Source organism: Rhinolophus ferrumequinum, chromosome 27, assembly GCF_004115265.2.
Source record: "Rhinolophus ferrumequinum isolate MPI-CBG mRhiFer1 chromosome 27, mRhiFer1_v1.p, whole genome shotgun sequence".
NCBI classification, from domain to species: domain Eukaryota; kingdom Metazoa; phylum Chordata; class Mammalia; order Chiroptera; family Rhinolophidae; genus Rhinolophus; species Rhinolophus ferrumequinum.
In genome coordinates this window covers 19,974,656-19,997,813 of record NC_046310.1, presented here as the reverse complement: position 1 = coordinate 19,997,813, position 23,158 = coordinate 19,974,656, and the positions used below count along the sequence as shown (strand labels likewise).

General features: G+C 38.1%; 1 protein-coding gene across 1 annotated transcript in view; it reads left to right on the top strand.

Moving 5' to 3' along the window:
• Positions 1–3,591: 3,591 nt before the first annotated feature.
• The window catches only part of CHRM3 (cholinergic receptor muscarinic 3), a 210,093-nt gene continuing 190,526 nt past the window's right edge, over positions 3,592–23,158 (top strand). Inside the window, exon 1 of the mRNA XM_033099339.1 lies at positions 3,592–3,697. The gene's annotated coding sequence lies outside the window, so the exon portion shown is untranslated. The remainder of the gene's footprint in view (positions 3,698–23,158) is intronic.

The following is a 23,158-nucleotide window of genomic DNA, read 5'->3' as shown; positions in this document are numbered from 1 at the left end:
GTATATATGCATTATCACACAGAGTCCCCTTACATCCCTTCCCAGTCGGCAGACACACACCCACCCCACCTCCAGCCCCAGACAGACACTGCTCTGCTCTCTGGGCCATACATTAGCCTTCTTTCTTCTAGAGTTTTATAGTAATGGAATCCACAATACATATACGTTTTTTTGGCACCCCCGTATTTTGTACCTACTGATAATCAGAGCATACAATTTTACATACTGCTTTCTTTATCAGTATCCATATTGCGACTTATTTATTACTTTAATGTCTACTTAACATACCATGGACTTAATATACCAACATATTCTGAGATGTCCCCCTGTGGGATACACACATAGATTCTATTATTCACTATTATGAATAATGCTACAATGAACATTTTCCTAAGTATACCATTTTCTAATTTTGAATTATTTCCCTGAGAAAATTTGTAAGTGGGGTTATTAGGTCCAAAGAGATTAATATATTTAAGGATTCTTAATAGAGATGTGGGTTAGATTGGTGATTCAATGGGCTGTGTGTATCTACAACATCCCCAGGAATATCTGAGGTTCTCAATTGTTTCCTTAATAGTCCCAGTTAGTACAATCTGCGTCACTTTTTGAAATTAGGATTTCTTTGCTTGCCACTGAGAATTTCACAATTTACATGTTGCTTACTGTGTGAGAATTAGTGCGGCTTCATTAGGGAAATCACTTAACTATCAGACAAGCATAAGTTCAAATCTCAACTCAGGTCACTTTGCATTGTGTATGAAGTGAATTAGCCTTCCAAAAAAAAAAAAACACAACAATTTCTTCATATGTAAATTGCTGATTGTGCTGTCTGCTTCACAAGGTTACGGAAATGAGGTGAGTTAGTGGCCGGTTCATCAGCGGCACACAGGAATTGTTACCACACCTTCCCTGGTCCATCTACAGACACTCCCTATTCTTGCCAGGATCATTCATTCAAATTCTTTGGTTTAAAGCTTCATAAAACCTGTGTCCTCGCTCCAGAGTTTCCATCGCAGAGGCTGATTGTCAGCGCCCAACCCACCAGCACCAGCTGAAATAGATTGGGTATCATTGGGCCCCATGAATTACTGAAGTGTTCACACACATGGGAAATACACTCCAAATAAATGTCTTTCCATGGATTTCTCATTTTAGAATTCTGTGCGTAGTCCAGTTTCTCTTTGAAATGTCTTATCCAACTTTTGTTGCATGTTATTTCTCAGAGGTATTTTGATCTGTTTACTTACTCCTTTGTTTTGGTTTTGGGTTACCAGCGAAATCTTCTATCTGTTGCATCCTACCCAAGAACAAGCTTACTTTTGTGGTAATGGAGTGTAGTTTGCCAAGCAGTTATAATGGCCAGAATTTACGTATCTGGATGACACCGTCACTTGGATTTGTCTGTCTTATGTGTAGTGTCTGTTTTCTGGGCATCATTGCTCACCTTTTGCTAAGATTGGTTTCTGTGTTGAGGACCTTTGGTAGCAGAAGTCTTTATGAGCAGCCACTCTTCTTTGAAGCCAAAATGATTCCTAATATGTTGCAAGACATCAGAAAGCCTCTAACAAGCATACATTTTCTAAATCAGAAAAGCATTGAAAATATAAACTTCTAGCCACTTTCATGAGTGCAAGGCAGTGTGGGGTCTACCAAAAGGTTTTTCATTCTCGTGATGAGCCGCATTTTAAGCAGTTTCACTTTAGGATCTAAAAGAGGAAATGGGGGAGGAGGGAGAAGAAGGGATGATATTCTCCAGTCTTGTCAGCCTCAGCATCTCTATTTCTCATCCTCCAGAGAAATGCACAGCTCTTTTAAGTGTTTTCTTTCTTACGTAAGCCTCTCTCTATGTATCATAAACAAGGTTTCTTCATTTTTTATATTATTAAATTTGCTTTTTCCCCATCCCCATGCCTACCGTCCCCTGTCTGAATAGATGTGTCAATTCTAACTTCTTAACCACATCAAGCCCCTTATCCACAAACTACAGCAGCAAAGTTATAACGTGCTGATGTCTTCAGAGCTGAGGACGGCAAGTCCTGAGAGAGGCTCATATGCAGCAGTTAAGTCCACAGAGGGAATTTGATTGAGGATCACAGCTGAATTTAGACAGAATGACTGCTTTTTTTTCATTGTGTTTCTGGACAGTACACAGTAGCCAGCCATGTCTGCAATATGGCTTTACAAGAAGGCTATTATTGAAAATATCGAAACTCACAAGGTGAAAAAAGATGGACTTAGTCACCGCCTTGTGTTTCTACTCCCTGCTTACACTCCTGAGAGTACAAGTAGGAAGGGCGATAGTGGAGACAGTCCAGTTTTGCCTGGAGCCCACGCTGCAGCACACGCAGGAAGGCACTTGTCAGGAAACCAGGACGGTGACCGTAATGGCCGCAGCACATTCATCATTGCAGCATGTTTGCACTTCCTGAATCCTGGCCTCACGAAGCTCTCCCTGCAGCAGAGGGAGGCCTAGCGCTATCTCAACCTCTAGTCGCCTCGAATCCCTTTATGATCCTAGGCAAGCCCCTCAACCAGTTATACTGTCCTACCTTGGAGAGATTGTGGAGCCAGACCGAGGTAATATTGCACAGGATTTTAGAAAAAGATGTTCAAATTCTGTACAAATATTGGGGCCAGTGCTCTTGTTTGTTCTGTTAGGCTGATTTATAGTCATTTAAATCTGTACAAGGATGTTCTGCCATTTCGATTGTGTACGTCCTGTGCGTCTCACATTGTCACAGGCCCTGTAGGGCAGCTCTCAAAACCTGCCATTTGAACATGCGGCCTGGATGCTCTTCTCCTTCCTCTTGCCTCCACCTCCCTTGGTCCATTGGACACTCCCCTACTCAGCATTTGGACTCAGCTTAAAGACCCTCTGCGTGGTGACATCACCTCAGTGCCCTGTCTACAACCAGGGACAGGCAATGACTAGTTCTCGGCACCCTACTTGGGGATAAGCCAAGCATCCAGCTTGGCTTTTCCTACTTGACTGGGTTCTTTGAGGGCAGGACCAAGTCCCATTCATTTTACAACCTAATACCTAATTCATGTTATTTGCTCAGTAAATATTGATCATAATGATGAGTGAATATCAAACACTTGTTGCCATGAAATAACAAATTGAAGTATTAGGTGAGTGATTCCTTGTATATTTGCTATAAAACTTGTGAAGGAATCTCAACACCTAGATTTCTATATATAACAGAAATATATGTGCATTATGTGTGCATATTAAGGGATGAATCTTATGAAGTATTCTCAACGTTATCATTACTGGAAGTTTCAAACTGAGACTCTGTGACCATATGACAGAGACCACACAAGGCGACCTCTGCGTGGGGAAGCAGATTGCACAGACTCATTGTTTCCTCGGTAACTGCTGAGATCATGCATTCAGCAGGCCAAGGACAAGGGTGTAGAATAAAAGGGTTTCTTGTTGAAATATATTTGGAAAACACTGGGATAAATACCCATTTATGAAACCTATCACTTAATGAAAGTCCCTTCTCACAGTTTAGTGATCTAGGTATCCTGCTTTGCCTGGTATCATGTGTAGATTTATTTAGCACTTCTTCATTTGTTTGATTTTCAGCTTTCATGGTGACATGGCACCTAATTTCTTTCTTCAGAGGAAGTTTAGCACACAGCACGGTCCTTGATACGCTGGGTTGGTTTGACGGTCTACCTGGAGTAGGTATGTAAAACCTCCACTATATTCTCCACCATTCCTTTGAATCATAACTATGAACACATATCCATTCCTGTTGTTCTTGTTGTTTTCTGAGGATGGAATTTGCTCTGAGGAGTAAAACTCATGTGTCAGAGATGACGTTTGTCTTGTCTACTTAGAAGTATGTGTTTTTAGTATGACATATGAGGTTCCTGAAGACCCATTCATCTTGTGTGTTATGTGATAAATAGAAATTAAGAATGCATTCATTTCAGGAAAGAGGAGAAATTCTGTGCTGATGTGGTTCTTAAAATAATAAGACTTATTTACAACTCCATGGAAATCAAGTATATGAAATCAAGTATATGAGATATACCTAATACCTGGTATGTTGGTCAGTGTAATATCAATAGTTCAAAATTCTAACTGAAAGATATAAACTTCTTTTTTCGTCCAAAATTAGTCTAGGCTTAGACAAAACTGAATGCTAAATTATTATGACTATACATTGAATTAATTAATGATCCCTTGATCTCTGAGGTTTTATGACAGTTACTGCTTTGGTGTATCATGACATACATATGACATGAAAGCAAAAAATTCAGTATTTGACAGGGTTTTTTTTTGGATTAATGAATTCTTTTGAAGGGAATAGAAATTAGATTTTCATAAGTTATAAACCTGTAGCTCCTGATTCAATCCAATTAAGACTCCTTGGATGTGTAGTGTGTGGGGGTATATTATCACTTAGGGATACTTTATTACAGGATTCATTGCTGTCTCATATTCAATTTTTTAAATATATTAGGAATATGACTGGCTTATTGATATGCTGATACATATTTAGAAAAGTTTCCCATCTATATATATTGTACTTTCAAAGGTAAAACTCTTTAACAGGTCCTCTGCCCACCCCTTTCCCTCCCCCCAAAAAAAGAATGTCTGCTGAAAACCATGTTTGGGAAGTAATGCCAACCTGAGACTTAATTAGATATGAGACCTAGATTTGCTGCTTAACGTATGACCTTGGTGACCATGGTTATGCTTTTATTAGAAAGAGTGTTATTACTTAATTTGGAAGAAAGGAAGGGAACGGGAGGTGGGGGTCAAAGGGGACGACCAATTCACTATTGCAATGCACCAGATCACCTTGTTGTCATGCTAGAAATCCCGTTGTTAAAGGAGATACTTCCCTCTTCTGATCCTCTCCACATCTGACCCATTGTGTCCTCCAGGGCTAAGCTCTGACCTGGAGTCCTCAACCCTCCCTGTGATAAGATACCAGTGTTCAGGCTACACACTCACAATGAAGTCCATACCTGTGAGGTGGAGCTGGGTCTTCAGAAGGTTTAAAAAGCTCTTCAAATGATTCTAATGTGCCACTGGGGTTTAGAACCACTGCTGGATACCTTCCTTCATCTCTAGCATACGTCACTTCCCTTCCCTTCCCATCTTCCACATTTGTCCTTAAATCATCTTCTCATTTCCATTCTTGTCTCTATTCAAGCTATTTTCCATCCAAGAGACAGACTATTTATTTTCAATATAAAAGTATCTGGTCATTTCCTGCTTAAACCTGTTCAGTAATAATAGTAATAATGATAATAACTGATAATGATCATTTATACATTGGTTGAATAAAGAATCTGAATTCAGGCTTTGTTGGAAGACAAAGTCATTGAGGTAGTAAGTTTCATGAGGAAAATAGGGGGGACTTCATGAAAGGTGCAGCTGAAGATGCCCAGGCAGGTTTATTCAACTCCTACCCCAGGACCTTCTGCTTCTCAGCTCCTCTAGGTGATGACCCTCGAGTATTACCTACCTCTCCTACTAATGTCACCCATTAGTGTCCTGATCTCATACTACTATCAGGGTTTCATAATTTGGCAATGACGTTATTGTAAGATTGTTTTTTATGGCACAGCAACCAAAGTATATTAATTGTCACCTCTTTGTAGTTGCATGAGTCACCCAGCATTGTAGGTTGATATTGGTAAGTTTTTAGGCATAATCACAGAATTAGGGTTGTTTATCAGGGTCGGTTATAGATGGCGTCTTTTCTTCTGCTTCTCAGACATACAGACCTTCCTTTTCACCAGTGAATAATTAAATCCAGTCACTGATGTGAGCCGTAGTAGAGACTTTTTGTCTAAGAGTGACTGTACAGTGATTGTATGGACCATTGTTTTAGCCACTGACATCTCTCATTAAACTCTAACCACACCATAACTGTAGATTTTACACTTACCACTGGAAGGGAAGAAGATAAGGTATCATCAGAGAATTTTCATCAAAAAAGATACCCTTGGGGGGTTTAGTGATATTATTTTAATCAGTTTTAAAAGAAATCAATAAATGCAAGGTGCACTGAAGCGGAGTCATAGCTTGGGTCTGTGTGAATACCCATTGTGCATGATCAACTTTTTACCCCAGAACCAACAGACCTAGTGGTAAGCTTCAGATCACACCAGTGCATCACCCAACCACCTCCACAAATGACACACCCAAAGGGCAGACTGGGCAGGCACCAGAGCCCTGATAAAGCTAACCTGCTCCATAGGGTCAGTCCCTGCAAATCAGCTCCTCCACTGTAGTCGCAGCCATTCCTCACAACCGATTAGCCCAGGGATCAATCCTTTCCATGAATGTACAAACAGCAACCAAGGTTCAGCTACAACAGGAGGACACACACAACCTGTCAGGTGACCAGGGAGACTGCACCACTGGACCCCACAGGACACCTACTACATAAGGCCTCTCCATCAAGACCAGGAGACATACCAGCTCTACCTAATACATAAAACCAAATACAGGGAGGCAGCCAAAATGAGGAGACAAAGAAATGAGGAGACAAAGTAAGTGAAAGAACAGAACAAACTCTAGAAAAATAATTAAACAAAATGGAGACAAACAATCTATCACATGCAGAGTTCAAAACACTGGTTATAATATTGCTCAGTGATCTCAGGGAGGACTTCAACAAAGAGATAACAAATATAAAAATGGAGATAGAAAACAAAAAGTAACCAGTCAGAGATGAAAAATACAATAACTGAAATGAAGAATACATTAGAGGGAATCAGAGTAGATTAGATGAAACAGAGAATCAAATTAACTATTTGGAAGGTTAGGTAGCATAAAACACCCATTCAGAACAGCAAAAAGAAAAAAGAATCCAAAAAAATGAGAATAGTTTAAGAGGCTTCTGGGGCAACATCAAGCCTACCAACATTCATATGATGAGGGGCCGGGGGGTAGCAGAAGAAGAAGGAGAAGAAGGAATTGAAAATCTATTTGAAGAAATAATGACTGAAAACTTCCCTAACCTGGTGAAGAAAATGAACATAAAAGCCCAGGAAGCACAGAGTTCCAAACAAGATGAACCAAAAGAGGCCCACACCAAGATACATCACAATGACAACACCAAAGGTTAAAGACAAAAAGAGAATCAAAAGACATAGGGTGGCTGAATGGATAAGAAAACAAGACCTTTACGTATGCCGCCTACAAGAGACTCACTTTAGATTGAAAGACACACACAGACTGAAAGGGATAGGAAAACATTTCATGAAAAAAAAACAAAAAACCTGGGGTAGCAATATTTATACCAGACAAAATAGACTTTATAGACTTTAAAACAAAGGCTATCCCCCTATAACAAGAGACAGAGAAGGACCCAGTAATTCCACGTTTTTGAATTTATCCAAAGAAACCCAAAGCACTAATATGAAAAGACGCAAGCATCTATATGTTCAATGCAGCATTATTTACAATAGCCAAGATATGGAAGCGACCTAAGTGTCCATCAATAGATGAATGGATAAAGAAGAAGTGGTGCATATATACAATAGGATATTACTCAGCCATAAAAAATAATAAAATCTTGCCATCTGCAACAACATGGATGGACCTAGAGGGTATTATGCAAAGCAAAATAACTCAGACAGTAAAAGACAATTGCCATATGATATCACTTATATGTGAAATCTAAAAAAACAAATGAACAAACAAATCAGAAACAAACTCATAGATACAGAGAACAGTTTGATGGTTGCCAGATGGGTGGGGTTTTGGGGCTGGGTGAAAGGGGAAGGGATTAAGAAGTAGAAATAGGATGTTACGCAGTAGTCACAGGGATGTAAGATATAGCATAAGGAATATAGTATAATAAAAATTACTGTAATGATGTATAGTATCAGATAGATACTAGATTTATTGGCTTGATCGCTTCGTAAGTTGTATAAATGTCTCATCACTATGTTGTACACCTGAAACTAATATAATGTTGTATGTCAACTGTAGTTGAAAAATAAAACATAATTTAAAAAATATTTGTAGAATGATTGAACGAATAATTCAAATACATTTTAATTTTAGACACAAGCAGATGAAATTGTACCAAAACTGGGAACTGACTTAGCCAAGAGACTAGATACACAAAATGATGAATAGTAAGTGGTAATTCATCAGATTAGAGACTGTAACTGGTATTGTCTACTGGAGCAGAGATGGGCATTGTTTTTAAAAGGATTTGGACAAAGTCAGAGGGCCAGAAAGCTAACATGTTGGTTAGCAGCTCATCCTGGTTTTATTAAGACATGGCTGTTTACTTCGCTGTCCTTCTTCAGTAATATTTTCATCTTTAAATTTTTTTCCCTGTAACGTGAAGGAGGTGTTCTAGTAAAGACTCCTGATTGAGGTGTTTTATCTGCAAATATTTACTGGAGTCATGTGGACAAACTTTAAGAGGTGAAATATTACAACATTGCTGTAAATACTAGTTGGTGCAAAAACAGCTGCACTGTGCCAGACCGCTTCCAGTGTTGTCCAATCTGGTGACATGCCACCCAGATAAACTCCAGAGGACACTTGAATTGTTCCCAGGCCTCTGTCTACTTATCTGTTAAGTCTCTGACTTTTCTTGGCAAAGCTCAAACCCAATTACAGATGATATGGTTTACATTGCTGCACTTTTGCATTTTGGAAAAAAAGTAGATGGTCCAAAATGATCGGATCGTCTTATCAACAGTAATGTAAACCCTCATGCATAAAGTTATTTTCTCAGCAGTTGTATAATTTCACTTTGAATTTAAATTGCATTCTTAGTAGAACAACATTCTGTTCCTCAGGGAAAAGTAATTTAATATATTTAGAATTTCTAAATTGTAATCCCATATGGGGGAGATTTTAAAAGCAAACCATTTTTCTTTATCAGAGTATTCATAATATGGTCAATGATAACTTTGATGTCAAGGGTTCTGAAATCAAGAACTTTCCCATATTTAACTTGGCCGTGTCAAGGTTGAAACATATTTTTCTTTACATTATTAGCTTTTCTAAGCATTTTCATCCTCTACCCTTTACTTGTTCTTATTTATATACCTGCTCTCTGCTTTCCTTTTTTTTTAACAAGAAAAAAAAAGATTTTAGGTGGTTTATAACAAGAATAAAATAATTATAAATGAAATAGAAAATTAGGGCAGGACAAATATAAATAAAACTGGAGACATATCAGTCACAAATAGGAAGACCCCAGAACCTACAGTTGCTAATGTTGATCCTGAGACTTGACTCTGAGCTTTTTAGTAGCTAACGTAAAATTTAGTTATATAATTTTGTTATCTTCAAAAAAGAAAAAAAGCCCAAGAAAAGCAAAGCTTTGCCTAACATTAAAATATTCATTCTCTAAGAAAAGAAATTACATACCTGATAGGCATGGAGGTGAAAGCATGCTGATGATACTCCAGGGCCAGTGGACTCACATCCAGGATCACAGCAGCAGGAATGACACACGGTGGTCCTGGCAGGTCTATCTGTCCTCACCCATTTTACTTATATTTGTAGTCAACTCATGGTTGAAAGAAATTCATTGAAGTCAGGATTTTATGTGATGAAATCCTCTGGCCTTTTAACCTCAATGGTCCCAGAGGTCTTGATTTTGTCTTCCTTTCTCTACCACTGTCAATTAAATTTCGAGTGTTTTATGGAATCAAGTTAAAGCGGTAGTTTCCAGATTGTTGTCTAGGTCCTCATAAAATTATTTCAAATTATGTAGTTTATTTCATTAGGCATAAAATTGTGTGTTTGCCTAACACTGTATTTATTATATTTGATACCTGTATGTTTAATTTTGTTACCCTTTAAGCTTTTGAAAAATGCGACAGTCTTTATATATTTTTGAGAACATTGAACAGTGAGAAGTAAACTGCCACTTATTGTACTAAATAACAACTCTTTGTATTAGTGGAACAGACTTTACGTCATTGTCCTTCTCTTCAAATATACTTCATTTTATATTTTATATCAAAGCTATTGTAACATAAAAACTGTTGTGATTGATCTTCATAAAAGTATGGCACACAATTTGATCCTTTTAAGAAGGAAAGAAAGGGGAGTCACATATTTTGCAAGCAACATTCTATGCGATAAAGAGAGTTAGAAATACTTGTGGATGAATTCTGGCCTTAAAAGATTGAAAAGACGATTTTCAATATAGAAAAACCAGTGGAAGTAGATCTGTAGGAAATAGTGAACCATCAATAAAACAGTCCTTGCCTATGTTCATACATAACTTATTTCCAAATACTTCATTAAACCGCACACAAAGTGTTAAAACAATGTAGCGAATAGAACCAAGTAGAATGGCCCAAGTCGCACATTAATATTCTTCTTCCACTAGTTACCTATGACTTTGGGCATATTCTTCACTTCTGGTTGCAATACATTTGCTTCCTGTTTAGAAAAAAATACACAGAAGTTTGAGAGCTTGTCTCAAAGTTGTAAACAAAATGTCATTGTGGTCGTGCTGGAAGCTGTCCTTCTGGGATACATTTTCAACTAATAAAGACCATTTTACACTAAGCTGTTTGTACTGCAGAGCAGTTACCACAATTTAATCTGCTCGACCATCTCATATTTTCGAGGTACTGCTGTGATCCGGTACCTAGGGAGTCCCCTGACACATATTAATTATCGTTACTTCAGGTTATCTAATTAAGCAGCAAAGCAGCCCTGTGAGATAGATAATATCCACAGTTTACATATAACAAAAAAGTGTTACAGAAAGTTGTCAAGAGTAATTCCCATTCACGTCCTAAAAGGGAGAAACCTGATAACCTGAACTTTTCCTTTTTCTCAATGCAAAACCCTAATCCTCTAAATCAGTGCTTCTCATCAAGGGCGATTTTGCCCAATAGGTGACACTGGGCAATGTCTGGAGCCCCGTTTGGTTGTCCCAGAGGAGAGGTAAGTGCTACTGGCATCTAGTGGGCAGAGGCCAGGGATGATGCAAACTTCCTAAAATGCATGAGATTCCCCCCCACCCTACCCCCACCCCACAACAGGGAATTATCCAGACCAAAATATCCATAGTGTCAAGGTGGAGAAACCCTGCTCTCAATAACTGCCTTGAGGAAAATATTCAGTAATCAGTGAAAGGATACATAGGTGAATAAGACAGGGCAGTGCATGGAGAGTGTGTGCGTATTCTGAGATGGGGACCTTGGAGAGAGTGAGATTGGAGGCTGGACAGGGAAAGTCAAAAGGGAGCATGTCTTTGCAGATGGAGCCAAGAAGAGATGCATGTGGAAATATGTATGTAAGGGAGCCTTTTTCCTTTTAAATACAAGATGGCATCTGCCCTCAGAGTATCATGTCCTTTCATGAGAGACAAAGGTAGAGATAGTCTGTCTCCATTTCAGCCTCTACTTGTATTTTGGGTTATCCTCGGTTTCCTGCAACTGAACTGTTGAGCTGTTGCTACTTTCACTCACACCGTTGGTCGTAGCCTTCTCTTGCTCCAGCCTCACCTCTGCCTACCTTCTCTGATTTCACATTGAACCTCTAAGACATGTCATGGCCCACCATGCTCTTAGGGCTCTGTCTTCCCTCACATCTGTGTTTCAATTGTAACAATCATGGAACCCCAGCCAGGACGTCTGGCTCTCTAATTTGAGAAGAGATATTTAACTTCTCTGAGCTTTAGTTTCTTCATCTACAAATGAAAAAAGAAATGTTTTCCTGGGATTGTTGTGAGGAATAAATGAGCATCTTATTCTTAAATGTTATGCTAACTTCTCAGTTTCCTTCTAGAGACCTTCCATTGGCTTTCTCAAAAGAAAGGCAGTTTTATAACCTATAGTCCACGTTCATCCCCAAAGAGTACAAACAAAAGCAATGATAAAAACTTCCTGCGCTGCTTCTCCCATATTCTCAAAATTCGTTCTATCTTTGACTCACGCTTCGTCCACCATCTTGCTGTTGCTATCAGCTAACATCTCAACTGAGTGACTCAAATATCCTCTTTAATAGTCTCCTCAATTGTCTCCTTGCCACCAGTTTTTCTCACTCCGTTCCTCAGTGCTGATTCCAAAATAATCTATATCTTTAAGAAAAAAAAAAAGGACCACATGTTACCTCTCTGCCTTACAAACTGTTGACTCCATCGTCCTACAAACTCACTAAGTTCCTATGTAAGCTCATCTCAGCCACTCCCTTCCATGACTCCTGTATACATCCCACCAGTCCAGTGTCTTACTATTTCCGGGGACCTACCAAACACTGTGCTTGTACATGCTGCTGGAGCACACTGAACCCTTTTCCTACCAAAGCTGTTTTAATCTTTAAACCCAGATTAAATCTCACCTGTTCACTGATGCCTTTCCACATGCCCTGCTCATCTTTTCCCCAGCTGAGCCCTTCCCTCATAGTTACTCAGCACTTACACTCTGTGTTTTAACTTACTGATTTCCTTGATCACTCCCACTTCAGCCTGTGAGTTCCTGGAGGGCTGGGACGCTCATATCGTATTCATCCTAGTATTCCTAATGGCAGTCCTAAATGGTCACTAAACAAATGCTTTATTATTGAATAAATGCTCAGTGATCCATGAAGCCCTCCAGATGTATCATGCCCTTCCAGCTGGAGAGATGATGCAATAAATAAATTTCCCCAACATTCTGGAGCATCCAAAAGGATTAGCAGTGAGTTTCATTCATTGGAGCTTTCACCCTCCCACCCTTTTTTTTTTTTGAAAAAAGTTCAATAGAGAAAACGTAATGTGCCCAACTCCTAAAACTTTAACACCTTTTATAAGATGTAGAGTCATTCAATTTCCTTTATTATTTATTAACATAAGTACTTAGGAAAAAATTATGGGACAAAGGCTATCACTTAGGGTCAGATGTCGTCCATGCATTCAACAGATTCATATCGATTGCCTAATTTGTGCCAGATTACTTGCAACATCATTTTCTTAATAATACTATTTTAATAACAATAGTAATTTTTTGAAAATTAATGAGACGTGAGATGTATCCTCTATGGCCCAAGAATAATTAATGGATTAATTTGTACTAAGAAAACATCTACCAGTTTTATATTTGGTCTTTAAATGTATTTGTTAATGAAGCCCTTGCAATGGAAGCTGATTTTTCCTGTGCAACCCTGGTGCTAGGTTCAGAGATTATTCATCACTGCGATTCATTAGTGAAAGTACTCAAGGAAAACACTATCACGCAGTGCTGTTATGGCAGTGTCTTTCTGAGTAAATTAGATCACACTGATGCTTAGATATTCTTTTTAAAAATCAGTCTATGCATTGTTAAATCCATTCCTTTTATGTTTTAAACTCTTTAACATTAAAAAAACTTAATAAATTTGTGGTCTTCGTATCACAAAACCATAAAAACCTGCCTTAACTAATGTTAAGTGTGACAAATTTTAACCAGGCACTCTCAAGTAATGTATGCATTAGAGTTTATAACTATATTCTTACCACCATCAATACCACTGTTTCTGATGCCGTACTGGATATTGCACCCTAATATACAGAACTGTCTGCCCTTAAGGTAGTTGCCAGTCTGCAAAAAAAATTGGAGGTTTTGATTTTTTCTTTTACTATATTGTAATGATTTTCATTGATCTATGTGCAGAAGGGACTAATATAACATTAGCCTTCTGTTGCTCCAGCCTCACCTCTGCTACCTTCTCAGATTTCACATTGAATCTCTAAGAGATGTCATGGCCCACCATGTTCTTAAGGCTCTCTTCTCTCTCACTCCATTTCAGTCATAAAAACCATGGAACCATAACCAGGATATATATTGTATATATACATACACACATATATATATATTATATAACATATAATATATAATTTATATATAATGTGTATGTGTTATATGTAATATAATACATTATAAGAAATATATATATATATATATATATATTTTTCCCCCCCATTGACTTAGCAATATTGTTTTGTGTTTTTCCTAAAAGTATTTTACCATAGTGGTAAAAGATTCCATGACTAACTATTCAAACTCTATTATAAAATTATGAATACAGTATTTAATGTTTTAAATGCCACGTATTTTAATGCTAAGCTTATTCAAGTCCACTAAGCATATTGTATTTATTTGTATACACGCCCCTCTTCCTTTAACAGCATAGCACGTCGATGTATCTATGGTTTAAAAGCACCTCCCTATAGTTAGTGGCGTAGTGTAATGGTTATGGGCATACATTTTGCAGTGAGGAGCTCAGGGTTCAAGTCCTGGATTAAAACCTACCAATTGTGTGTCTCTGTTTCTTGACCTACCTTAGTTCTGCTTTCCCATCTGCCAGTGACGGTAATTAGGCCCACTTTACAGATGGGCAGACTGTTGAAAAGCCTTAATGAGATGAGGTAAGAAAGGGCTTCCTCTGTGCTTAGGTATGGTTAAGACTTCAGAGGATAGTGATTTTAATTTTGACATCACAAAATTAAATTAAATTGAACCCTTCATGGTTCAATTTTATGTCAAAGGGAGGGATGGAAAGAAAAAATTATGTGTACAGGGATTGGGTAGTGTCTAACTTCCAGTCTCACAGCTTGGGAGGGCCATCGTGAGGGCTCCCTTCCCCAGACCAGCACCACCTCCAGCCCCCATGCTCCTGCAGGCCTGGCTGATTTTTGCATCCTCTACATTCTGAAAGTTAGTAAGCCCTCCAGAAACACTGGGTGGTAATGCATTTAAAGAAAATTTGGACAATTGATCAATTCTAAGGATTGCTATGGAGAATAGAAGTCGTAGATGAGCACTTGGGCCATACGTGAGGAACTGAGGCTGTGCTGTGCCCACAGCCCAGGGCAGGCATCCTGTTCCTCGTTTTCACGTTCCCAGTACTTAGGAGAGCGCCCAGTGCACACACTCAGCACACTTTGGTTTAATAACTCCGTAGTAAGTAGATGAAGTTGAATAACAGAATTGTTTTCGTAAAATATTTTTAGGTTTAGAAAAATTGTCGTTATTATTAATGACTAACATTTTGGAAAGAACATATACCTTAGAATAGATTTTTATTCTAAAGTCTAACTGCATTCTTGTTTGCTAGATTCAGTGTAAAATTATATAGTTACTTTAATTCTCCCTTGAGTTTATTTTATTTTTCTTCTTTATAAACAGCTGGACTTTGTTTTATGAATATTTTTAAAATATTAATCCTTTTTTTAAGACTCTTACTGAAATAGTATAAAACTTTTCTGGTGAGTACTAAATTAATAGAAAATCAAAACGTACAATTTTTTGTTGTCTGTTTTATATAGTATGTAACTCAAATTCAGGTGACACACTGTTGATAGTGCTGCTTTTGAGGAATCTATGTTGTGAGGTGAAAAACAGAGACTCAAAAAGGACAATGACAGATACTTCTAAAGTCTTTTAAATCATTCTGTATTCTTAGAGTAGCTAATCTTGTACTGTAAGATCATTTATTCTCATTTTTGAAATTCACATGAAAGATATATCACTTTGGTTCCAGTATTGTGATAAATTCACTATTGATGAAGTGACAATTAAAGATTTAGTTCAAAACCTAAAGGGTGAAGATAATTTAAAAATACTATATATGTGTATATATAATAAATATACTATATATATTATATATAATATATATAGTGCCTCTGTATGTATATGTGTGTGTGTGTGTGTATATATATATATATTATATATATATATATATATATATATATATATATATATATATATATATCTGCTATATTTGTTTTAAAGTAATGTAAACTTTTCCAGTTCTCTCCATGGGAGTTTTAAATAACAATTAAAGTGAAAAATGTGTGTTTTGTTTGGATGTGACTAATTTGCATTGTTCAAAAATACAGAATGAGACTTTCAGTTCATTTCCCTTCAGGGGAGGATTCTGTATTGAAGTGTTACAAGTTTAAGAGGAATGGTGGTAATGAAATATCGATGGACCTAATCCTTGCCTTAGCTTTAAGCCCTTACTTTGTGCACAGAAAGGTTTACATTGGAGCTTAGGTTAAGTAAACATTCACTTGACAAGATGATAAGAACATGAATAAAAATGTAAATTTCTCTGATTAGAGTAGTGGTGTGTTTTGTTTTTTTTTTTTGAGTGAAAAGAATTGTAAAGTAGGAGCACTCATGAATAAGATGTTTGATAATGCTGTTTGTTAACACATAATATTGGTCCCCAAAAGTAGTAAAATTACTGTGTATTGCAAATTTCTTATACTTCATCAACCTTGCACGATATCTTCAAAGAGAGTATGCTTCCTCTTTCTGAGAGATCCTAAAACTGGGATATTTATCAATTTCGTACTCTGTACCAGACATCCTTTTAGGCACTGAGGCTATGACAGCAATAAAGTGGAAAAGATTGTGCCTTTATAGGAGTTACAGTCTAGAAGGGGCAAAGAGGAAGTACAGAGATAGACATGTAAATATTCCGTGTCCAGGGAGGTCAGTTTTATTAAGTATATTTAAGTGTATTAGGGCAACAGAAAATCATGGCAGTGTCCTCTTGTAGAGAGTGTTCAACAAAGTCCTTCTCAGTAAGGTCCCATGGGAAGATGGATGAGAAGAAGTGCAGGAAGGGAAACAACATAAGCAAAGGCCCTGGGGTATGAGAACCATGGGTTGTTGGGGAAGAGGGAGAGAGGAGCCCTGGAATAGAGGGCAGGATAATGATAAGAAAAGGGAATCAAGTCAGGAGCAGATCACACAACGCCACGTAGACCATTGTAAGGACCTTGGATTCTACATTAAGTGACCTGGGAGCCATTGGAAGACTGAGCAAAAGAGTGACCTGATTAAAGCATGTTTTAGAAGGATCATTCTGACTTTTCTGTGAAGAATAGATGGGGAAAGAATTGCTGACCATCAGTAATATATGGGAGCGTGAGGAGTAGAAGTGAACCTTTTTCTTTTGTGCACAGCCATACCTTCCTAGCAGCAAGGAAGGTAGCCATGTGGCCAGCTGAGTATCTGAAGGCTTTATTGTTCCAAGAAAAGGGCAAGTGGATATAGATGTCATCCATGGAGGCAGGACACGGAGTAAGAGGGCTGAGTTTGTGGAGAGGAGGTCATAAATTAGTATTTGAACACAATGAATAAAAGGTGCTTTGATGAATTCCATGTGAAATGCTTGGGAGGGGCCTAAAGGAGGTCTGCCTTCAGGAGCTGTCTGGTTGGAGAAGATTCATGGATAGTCCGTGTTATTATATGTCAGTGCAAGGTGTGGGAATGAGCCCATGCAAAGAGATGAGAGGTGGATTCTAGGGACTGCCAATACTTCTAGGCTCGTATGGTCCTGGGACATACTCAGTGGGTCACGTAACCCTCAGAGGGAAAGAGGAGTTGTTGGGCAGAGTTCTTTTCTTCAAAGACAGTATATTTCCTTTCTGCCATGACACCCAGCCTCTGTCCCAGGGATTCACATTCCAATTTGTTCCTGCAACTTAATGTGAAGGCAAGTTTTTGGAGATATACCGTGTTTCCCCGAAAATGAGACCCAGCCGGACAATCAGCTCTAATGCATCTTTTGGAGCAAAAATTAATATAACATCCGGTATTGTATTATATAAGATTATATTGTTATATTATATTATACCGGGTCTTATAGCAAAATAAGACCAGGTATTATGTTATATTATATTACTTATATTATATTATATTATATATTACAGTAAAATAAGATGGGTCTTATATTAATTTTTGCTCCAAAAGACACATTAGAGCTGATTATCTGGCTAGGTCTTATTTTTGGGGAACCACAGTAGTACTTGAAATTCCTAAATTGATCCCAGCTAGGTAAAAGAATCACTGGAAGAAAGGGCTGCATTAACCTAAATTGTGCATATTTCATGCTAAAGTACTTTCTCATCTTAAGAAAAAAAAATCCCTTACAAATAGGTCTTTGTTTCTCAAAAATTACCCCTTATGTGGAAATTCAGAATAAATGATTTCCTGTCTGCTTTAGAAAAGAAGTATCATTTAAAAGAGTTGCATATGATTGTATTTGTTAATATTCCTAAAAATTCAAAATGTTGGTTTGACCTGTCATGGCTGAAAAATTTGTCATATATATTTATATCTAATGCATCTGCTCATAACAAAACACCCGAGCATGGATATATCACAATCCAAGAGAAAGGATTCCAGAGAGTTGATGGGAAACTTCAAAGTATTTGAAGTTGAAGCAGTTAGGGTGTTTGGACCCTATCTGAGAACAGCAGAAAGCAGCAACTTTTGTTTAGCTCATACTTTCTGGGTGGGACCAAGGGAGCTAAAGAGCCAGCATCACTGCCAGCAAACTTGCCAGGTGTGGATGGGAGCTGCAGGGGCTGGACCCATTATGCTCAGTTAGATGAAGCTGCTTTGAGGTTGGAGAGACCATGAGATAGACCCGTTCAGGTACCGGACCATCCAGGGCCACAAGTGGGAGCTGGGCAGTGAGGGGATGGCGGGGCCGACTCCAGATCTCTGGCCACAGCTGACTTCACTTTAAACTTGTAGGAAGGAGCCCATCAGCCTTGTAAAGAGAGGGACTGGTCAGTGTGATTCAGGACTTCCAAAGTTTGCTTCTAAGAGTCATTTAAAAAAATATTATGGATATGCCTTGTGTTTGCTTAAAGAATTTTACCTTACTCAAAATGTTGTTAGAACATTTTCCTGATTCTTATCAAAAAAAGAAAAAAAATAACTTAAAGGTCCAAGGCTACAAGCTTTCCGTCATGTAGCCAAGAGGCATAAAGGATATAGTCCACGTATTCAGTTTAATTTAAATAAAATGTCAGCTTAAGGGAGTAACTGCTGAGCAGTTATCTAAAGATAGATTAGAGTGACATTAAGCTATCGCCTGCATGTCTACCTGGGGATCTCATCATATAGTAATTCATCTGTTTTAAGTTTTAAATATTGTTCCTGGAGAGAAAATAGTCAATTGTCATTTTAAATGAACGTAAGTGTTTTATGTTGTATTAACCGTTTCTGTACAGTAATGCTGATGTCTCGTAATTTGGATGTGTATATGATAGCGGATGAAATGGCTTTCTCCATATTTTGATGTAAAAGGGAATGTCCAGTTCTGGATCTCCTAAATGGGGGTTGGGGTGGGCTTTCAAATCCCTGAGGCACACCTTTTGTGGATTTCCCCTCAAGGTCAAGTGTATGGAAAGATCACTTGTGAAGTAATGAAATAAAGAGTACTTATTTCAATGTTTTGACACAGATAACTGTGGCAAAGACACTCCAAGGGACACATCTATCTCAAAATAATTTGCTATTTCAAATGTCACCAGATCTTAGGTCAGTTCCCTCTAGGCTCGTCTCCAGAAATCTATTCCAGGTTCATTCTCTTGAATCTGAAAGGTGGTCTCATCTTAAGCAAAATAGAAATGTCTTCCAGATAAATATTCAGAGGCTGGAATCAGTCAGAGTGGGAAAAAAATGGTGCATCTGTCTTTTGAAGAAACTGGCTTGTTGATGATGGTGCCATTTGTCTTGAAGACAGTTTTGCATATGCACGGAACAAGCGATTCTGTGGGAGCAGCACATCGGAGTTTAAGATAATTAAAGTGCAAGATTCAACACTCCCGAATTGAAACTCTATTTAGAGGTTCTTTCCATGGCAAAAATAATGGAAGGGTTGTGGTTATTTACAATTTGGAAAGACAAACTTTTCTGGAATAAGAAATAGTAGCTGAGGTGACGTAAGGCACCATTGCACCTCTCTGTTTTGAAATTTTTCCATCTAACTTCAAGACTAGCAAGGGAATCTTGCCCTTATGCTCAATATTAATGGGACCCTAATGAGTGAGTGTATTGGTTCTGTAACTCAAGGGGAACCTGGAGGTTTTGAAGAGCGTTTGAAGGAAAATCACCAAGATGAGTAACAGACACAAGGCAGGAAAAGTCAGGAAGACTGAGGAGCTCCTCAAGAAGAACTTGAAGAGTCTTTAAACACAAATAGCTCCTTGAGCAAAGATGGTGGTCCTCTTTGCTCTCACCTGTGAGACAAAACAGATAGATAGCAATCACTGGCAGGGGAACTTTACCTTGGGGAGCAAAGCGGTTTCTTGACAGTGAGATCTGGGAAATAGCAGAAAGAGGAGCTAAAAGGTGTAAAGATTACTTTTTCCATGGATTAGGGTGAGGAGAAGATATATGTTCATATATTTCTTTTGAATTCAGTAAATTCTGACCTCAGATTGATTCCTTCGTCTTTTCCAGCCATTTCTATGAATTTATTCGCGCACTCCATAGAAGTACATCTTCAGCATAGTTAGGAGTAGGACATCAGATCACCAGGTTGTGTGCAGTATTTATATCCCTGCTGAGCTTCCTTAGACGAGTGCTGTGATGGCTGCCATCAGCTCTGCAAAATCATGGCCTCAGGTGCTCTCCACCTTTCTGTTTACAAGGTTACAACAGCTCTTTAACTTTGCAGAGTGCCTCGGATTGAATTGTGTATCCCCAAATTCATATGTTGGGGCCCAACCTCCATGTGATGTTATTGGAAGATAACAACTCTTAGGCGGTAATTACGGTTAACCAAGATGGGATTCTAATCGCACAGGAAGGCTGGCCTTATTAAAAGAAGATAGCGCTCCTTCCTCCCACCTCCCCACCAGGAACCAAGTCTCCTGGAACCTTCACCTAGACTTCAAAGCCTCCAGAGAAATCAATGTCTATAATTTTGAGCCACCCAGTCTGTACCGTTTGGTTATGGCAGCCCAAGCAGACTGATACACAGGGGAAAGTCTGCTGCTTCACAGTCAACATTTCACTTGTCTTAAGTTGATTTGAATTGGAAGAAACCTTAGACATTAGAGAAACCTTTTCTCATAATTATCTCCATAGAGGTGAAAGGTGGGGGGATATGTGATATGTGAAAGGTAGGGGCAAGATGAGCGTGAAGAGAGGCTTGAAGAAGGACCGTCTTTGACAGTTTCTCATTGGAGTGAAACAGACTTGGGGTATGCCGTACAATTGGAAGTGCCAGAGCACCCTTTAATTTGGTCCTGTTTAATGCTTTGGTGATATTAGAGTAGGATATTAAAATTACAGGATTTCCTTCATTTCATACCTGGTGGAGCTCATTTTTTCCAATATGAATAAGACATGGGTTTGCCTCTGGACAATATATGAATTACAGAAAGCCATATTTCAGAGATGACTTTCAGCTCCTTTTCACATAGCAGTAATTTATATATTAGAAACTGTGTACTAGGATGCAATGAGCTTTTATATTATTTGTATGATATGCAGATTTCAGACCTAAAGGTATCTAGGAAGTTTAAGAGAATTAAGAAACGAAGTCAACACTCAGAAATTTTAAATATAATTAGAGAAGAGTTAGGTATCAAAAATAGTTGAAGACTTGTAGTTGGCAATTGAAGACTAAGTGATGTGATGTTTACCCCCCAGTATAGTAGGACTTCAATTAAGGAAGTCATTAGTTAGGAAAAGAACTGTTTTTAAAATTGCTTGAATGGAACTTGAACTTAGCCATGTTTTCTCCTAGTATATCATTGCTGTTTAAGATATCTCGTTCTTACATTTGGGTATTCATGTAGATGATAACAAGTCAGTAGGTGCCTTGCTTAAAGGAATGAATGCCCAAAATGAAAGCCTGAAATTGATAATAGATATTAATCTAAGAACTGACTGAAAGACCAGAAGCTTGGAATTGAATGTAGAAAAGTTTTATTATACTGCACAGGCTCAATATGTCCTGGCAAATTTAGAGAATCTTCAGGCCTGGATTCATCGAGCCATAGAAATTTCTACGTTTTACATTTATTCATTGATCTGTTCCTCATAGCAGTTCTCCACTGAGGTAGGCACTGTGATCATCACGCCCGTTTCTCTGATGAGGAAGTTGAGGCTGAAAGATGTCACATGTGCAAATGCCAGCGATAGGAGTGGAACCTCAGCAGCATGAGGCCATCCCTCTTCTGGTCTTGACCGCCTTTTGCCAGTTCTAATCTTCGTATAGTCCAGACTGCTTGCCCCATGAGCTTCTCGACCTCTCAAAGTAGTCTAATTCATAAAGAATCAGATCAACATGGAACTAAAGTCTTACGGCTGCAGTGGAGACAACTTCACATTATCTTGAGGTAATGAAGCCTCGTGATGAGTGCCCGGTCTTCTGCTTTGTTTTCCACCAGGCACTCGGGAGCTCCCCTGGGTCAGAAGGACACAGCACAAACCATTTGTCACAGGTTATAAGGAGCTCAGCCAAACTGACACATAATAGTGTCTCTGCTTGCACATGGTGGCCTTGTGTAAATGAGCCATCCGAATTCTGACTCTGTAAATGTCAGTTAGATGTTCCAAGGAGCAAATAGAGGTTGTTGACATTGTTGGATAAAGTACTCATGGATTCTACATTAGCTCTTGCGTGATGGAAAGTTAAAAGATTTTTATTTTTGAATAGTATTAGAGCAGGAGACATTTCCCTCCCTCTGTTTCAAGAATATTTTATTTTACTTTATTTTTATTTTGAGATTCTGGGCTTAAAAATCATAGGAATTAAAATGTTCCATTCTGTTGCACATTAATGAACATTTAAAAATGGAATTGAAGAAAACATTCTGCGTCATCATTTGTCTTTCAATGTGAACTTAACATCCTAAAATTATACACTAATCTTGATCTGCATCTTCAATTTAAAAAATATAGGATCCTTAACTTTATTAATAATATATACAGCTAATTTGAATACAAACTACTTTCATTTTCCTCAAATATTTTTTACCTTTTATTGAAATCTGTGCTGCAGACTAAAGAAAAACAAACAAACAAAAAATAAAACCAACAACAACAAAAATGATGTAGGTAAAATTAGAGTTGATTATTAAAGACTATTTAGGTTTTATTTTTGAAAAGTTTTTCTGTATAAAATTTTCAGTATCTTACTATACACAGCGCTAACAAAATGAAACAATATTTTGTAGCTTGTTATTTAGGAAAATTCAGTTTACTGCTTTGACATGTGGGCACACTGATATCACCGGCTCTGCATCGCTTCTTACTCACGCAAGGAATCCAGGAGACGGTCAGGGGACACCGACGAACATCCCCACCTAAGCTCTATCTGGTCAGCTGCAGCCATTGCATGTAAAACAGTAAAGGCTAGAGTTTACTTCATGAGCTTTAGTGATAAAAATTCAAATTTATC